Source organism: Triturus cristatus, chromosome 2_2, assembly GCF_964204655.1.
Source record: "Triturus cristatus chromosome 2_2, aTriCri1.1, whole genome shotgun sequence".
In the NCBI taxonomy this organism is placed as follows: domain Eukaryota; kingdom Metazoa; phylum Chordata; class Amphibia; order Caudata; family Salamandridae; genus Triturus; species Triturus cristatus.
Genome location: NC_140582.1, coordinates 1242315863 through 1242321624, shown reverse-complemented (window position 1 = coordinate 1242321624; position 5762 = coordinate 1242315863).

Sequence of the window (5762 nt, the reverse complement as noted above, 5' to 3'; positions counted from 1 at the left end):
GGGGTGCTAAGCCAGGATACCCAGGGATGTTTTAGCGTGTCCCCTGGAAGAACGACGGCGCCCCGTTAACCGAAAGGCGGTTGTGGGTCTGAGCAACCGGGGGCTGCCATGTATGCTCCGCCCACCCATCACGGGGGGGCGTGTGAAGCAAGTGGACTGGTGGTCCACGGATGGGAGGGGTGGACCCTCCCAATATTTGGTATACACCAGTTGGCGTTGCCATGGTGACTCTAGGCTTATCAGACGGGCAGGCGGCATAGGTGCTGGCCTGCCCTGGGATCGCCCGTAAGATAACCCACCTTGTTTGCATATTGGTTATGCTAATAAACCTGCAGCAATATTTCTCCACTTACATTACAGTGTCGTGTGTTTATTTATGTACTTATGTGTTTTGTGATAACTGTTACTGATGTGTTTTGTGATAACTGTTGCCGATATTGGCACTATGTGTAATTCCTTTTAATTAGCTACGCTGCTCATTTCGTTTTTAAACTCAGCTTCTCTGTGTTTTGGTTTTAACAATTTGTTCACATACCCGCACTTTAACCCCTTGCATGCCCTTGACGGAACCACTCCGTCATGAGCTACGGGCGCCGTGTGCTCATGACGGAGTGGTTCCGTCATGCTGCGGCCGTTGGCGGCCCTCCGCCCACGCGGCGCTAATTCCCCGCCTGTGCGGGCGATTAGCGCAAGTGGGTGGAGTCATGACAGAACCACGCCGTCATGAGCACAGCTCGCCCGTGACTCATGACGGCGTGGTTCCGTCATGAGCACAGCGGCGCCGCAAACCCCCCAAACCCCCCCAGCGCTGCGGCAAAATTCGCGCCGCAGCGAAAGGGTTATCATTTGTGACTTACTTGCTGTTTTTCACATTGCATAAACTGCACGGTGATCTTCCGTGTTCCTCGTTGGTGTCGAGAGGTGCCGCCATCTTGCTCAGTTGGCGGTCTAGCTGTCTCGCACCAGAGCCTATTTCCATGCGAGCTTCTCGGGAATGCAGCGGGCGCGCCGTTGGCGCACCTAAGGCAAGCCCGTCTGTGCCTGTCAGCGCCCCGGAAGCGACCAGGGCCAGACATGCTGCTCGCGAGCCTGCCGGATTACGTAGGAGGTACTCGGCTGCCTCTTTGCGGGCTCTGGTCCCCTCCCATAGTTCAACGAGAAAAAAAACGAGAAAAAAGGGGGGGGCAGAAAAGGGCTTTTGGAAAGTAGGTCCAGCTAGGTGAGCCCTGCAATATACAACCAAAAGAAGTACCAAAGCTGTTCCTTTGAGCTAATGAGACAGACCAAAAGGTGTACAGATGACCAATGTGAATAACACTAAGTCGGATATGGGAGCCCTCATACAACCGTCTAGGTGTCGTGACTCACGCACCCATCGGGATGTAAAGCGTCATCATCGGGCTGCTCCTACGTCGAGTCGGCTGGTGCAATACCCAACGGGCTCTTTTTTAAGGAGCGCTCTTACGGAGATCTTTTTATCCGGACAGCCGTTAGGTGAGGTGGGAGTAGAGGGCTCTATTGTAATGTAGATGAAAAATGTGTAGTGTGGAAATAATAAAATAGGTAAGGGAGTGCCATCTCAATCAGTTTATTATGAGGCCTCCTTACCTAATTAAAATTATGTGAGGTGGAGTGTAGATGCCTAGAATTATGTGCTAGGTTGTCAACACTGCCTCATCTGGGGTCAACATGTTTCTCGCTCTGTCTGAGAATTACTCTAGCGATTCATCAGGACCTAATATATTCTATCTACATGTAAGCTGTACAACAAGTTTATAATCAGCATTCCTATAGATTTTAGATTTTACCTGCAGCTCGGTCTACCTGTAGGAAAGGGAGGAAGACCAAGGTGATTAAAGAATGCATAAGCACAATGTATTGTGGTTATAAGGTGCGTCTCGTGAGCTAAATATGTGCAACTGTAGTGACGGTGCACACTGAAGCGTAGTGATAAAAAACACACAAGCCATGTGATGTGAACACTCCATAATGTGTCGTTTGGTTCCAAACAATCTTAAAAAACACATAACAAGAACATGCTGTGTGCACTTACCCTATCAGATTCATAGGTTAGCGCACTGCAGTTCCTGGTAGGTAACGCAAGGGGTTCCTTGCGTTCTGTAATAGTATATTAAACGGTCGCTGACAGAATGGCATAGTCAACAGTAAAACTCCGGGGTATATAGACCCCTTCTCTTATTTTAGCATATATAGTAAAAACATAACTGCAACTCCCCACATCTGACCAACGAAATAGAGCACCTAAGCAAAGATTAACTGTGGACTCTTATCGTGGCGAAAATATGGAGCTCTTTCTCTACTACTCAGTCAAGTCAGAGATAGTGTTTGCCAAAAACTACTCGCCTAAAGTGTCGTTTGGAACCTCGCCTGTCGATGTGGTTCATATATCGGTCAAATATGGAACCCTTTCTCTACTACTTGGTCAAGTCAGAGATAATGTTTGCCAAAAACTACTCGTCTAAAGTGTCGTTTGGAACTTAGCCTGTCGATGTGGTTCATATATCGGTCAAGGCAAAGTGAAAGAACGATAATAAATAGCGTGAGTGTACTTACTGACGCGCCGAGTCCGCGTCTCTGGATGACCTACCTCGCTCTACCAGGACTGGGAGGTGGAGTGTCGCGTTTCACGGGAATACAAATAGGAAGTGCTCCTATGTCGGGCGGAAGGGAAGGTCGAGACCGTTAAGCGGTAACTGGTTATGCGCTAACGGCTCATGATGGTCGCCATCTTGGATGAGTATTTTATTGTAGATAGTGCTAGCGCAATTCAACAGTGATCGACCGGTGTTAATAATTCGGTCAATATTCCTGTCTTTGTCTCACTGAGGACAAATCATGCCTCAAGGGGTTGACACTGCAGTACAGCAGCCCATTTGTTTCGTTAATTCCAATATAATTTTTTTTTTATTATTTAGATTGAAATTCAGGGAAGAGTAGAGTGCGTTAATCCTTAGCCCTAATCAGTAATTCTCGATGAGGGGATAATGTATGTAGAAGAGAGGGGCACCTAGGTGTGGCATAAGGAGTGGGTCTAACGCTGCCGCATGAAGAGGTCATATTGCGCTAATGCTCGTAGTAGCAGTATGTGTTTGAATCAGGGTGGTTTTAGGGATGCCCATGGAATCGCTTCGTTGAGGCCGGTGGTGTGGGACCCCAATCTGTACACCCACCATTGTTCTTTCACAAATAGCGCATCTTTGGTAATGTTAGGAAAAGATTCCAGAATAAGCCATGTAAATGAGTCTGGTGTATGTCCCATTTCTTGGAAATGCATACACATTCTTGTGTTGGTTCTTTTGCAGCGAAAGTTGCTGCGGTGTTCTGTAATGCGTGTTTTTATTGGACGAGTTGTCATGCCAATATATTGCAGTCTGCAGGGGCATACAATAAGATACACGCAGTTCGCTGTATTACAGTTGGTATGGCGACGTAATTCCCACTTAAAGCTATTACTGAATTGGACTGACTTGTGTGTCGTAGTAAGGGGGCACACAGAACAAGAACCACAAGGGTGATGCCCACTGACAGGTGGTAGGTTCCATAGTAGTCTTTGGTTGGAAATCCCCTGTATACGTGGGCGGGTGTGAATCAGTGTGTCCCTCAAGTTTTTTGTACGTTTAAACGAGAACCTGGGAGCTTCAATGTTCATTGTGCCCGTATTAAGGATATTCCAGTGTTTTTTGATGCATTTAGTGATCTCATTAGAAGTGGGAGTGAATGAGATAACACAGGTAAGGACATCGGTAAGGTTTTGTGTTTTAGGTACTAGCAGTGCTTCCCGATAGTTATTGCGTGCTCTCTTGTTGGCTAAAGCAATGTGTTTTTCTGGATATTCACGCGCTCTCAGGTGGTTAGCCAATTTTTTTGCCTCCGACCTATAGTCAGATAGATTACTGCAATTACGTCTCACCCTCAAGAATTGCCCGACAGGTAAGTTGTCTTTCAAACTCCGTGGGTGGTGGCTGGAGTAGAGTAACAGGCTGTTCCGATCTGTCGGTTTTTTGTATAGAGATGTGGTAAGAGTACCCCTGTTTAGCCCAATATTCAGATCTAGGAAAGGGATGTTCTTTTCAGAGATCGTGTGTGTGAACTTAAGATGTGGATCAAGAGTGTTGATCCAGCCACAGAATTCGATACAGGCTGACATCTCTCCTTTCCATAGTATCAGGATGTCGTCAATGAACCTCTTCCAAAGGTATATATCAGCAGAAAATGGATTTGAGTTATGGAAAATGTTACGTGTCTCAAAGTCAGACATGTAAAGACATGCTAGACTCGGCGCAAATGTGCTGCCCATACAAGTGCCTTGTGTTTGTTTGTAAATTTGGCCTTTAAATTCAAAAAAAATTTCAGTTAGGGCTAATGTTGCGCAATCCACGATGAAACTAATAGGAGTATTGTGATCCCAGGGGTCATGATTGAGTACACTTTCCACCACATCAAGTGTAGCCCTCTGGGGTATGTTAGTGTATAACGCCTGTACATCTAGGGTTACCAGTAATTTGATCTCATCCGTGGAGGGTAGCCCTATTAACAGTCGAAGTAGGTCTGAGGTGTCTTGTATGTAGGATTGCGTTTTTTTGACGAATGGATGAAAAAAATGGTCGCAAAATTGCGAGAGGGGTTCAAGGACTGAGTCAATTCCTGACACTATAGGCCTGCCAGGTACGGGGGAAATCCCTTTATGGATTTTTGGAAGCGTGTAGAAATATGGGGTCCTAGGGTTCTTTTTTATCAGGAAAGCAGCTTCTTTCTTGCTTATCCAACCTTGGCTCTCAGCTGAGAAAACCAAAGATGTGATGGTAGTCAATAGTCGCTGCGTGGGGTTGTGTGTGACTGGAGTGTAGTAGTCCCGGTCACTTAGTTGTCGTCTACATTCCAGTTCGTAGTCAGTCGTGGCCATAATGACTGTCGCCCCTCCTTTATCTGCCTGTTTTATGGTGATAGATGTGTCACTGGATATATTCTTGATGGCCTCAGTTTCTGCTTTAGACATGTTGTTATAATGCCTTGACATAGGTATATTAGACAGGTCTTTAAGTACTGCCTGTTCAAAGGTAATGACCTCAGGTGGGACTATACTTGTGTTAGGGGTGAAAGTAGATTTGTTGTGTAATCCACTGTCTGTCCGTTGGGTCGTTACAGTGTCTAGGAAGAACGATTTTAGTCTGACCTTACGGAAGAACTGTTGAATTTCACATTGTTGTTTAAACAGGTCTATCTTTGGAGTTGGTACAAAGCCTAGGCCTCTCTGTAATACCTTATGCTCAATCTCGGTGAGGTTCCTTTGGGAAAGGTTGACTACTAAGTCTTCTTTTTATTGTTGGTGTAGCTCCGGGTCTCCATGGTTCTCGGAGTGTCCTCCCACTGGACTCTCGTTCCTTGTGGGGTTGGCTGATTGTTTTTTCTTCTTTGCCCGCGCCCTCTGCCCCAACCTCTGCCTAAAAAAGGCTGATTGTACACCGGGGGGTAGAATTGGGGTGGGCCTTGTGGTGGTAAAGGATATTGTGGGGGACCATGGGGGTGTATGGGGTATTGCCAGAATGCAGGATTCTGAAATGGGCCCATCTGAAAGTTTTGGTAAGTTTGGCGATTACCTTTGCGGAATGTGTTGTAGTTCGCTGATTCGGAACTAGAGTTGCTGTTACTTGAAGACCCTCTCCTTGAGGAGTTGGAGCCTGAATCTCCTGAATTGTTTGAGCTAGGTGGTATAAAGTCTTCTTTCAGGTAGGGATAGACTT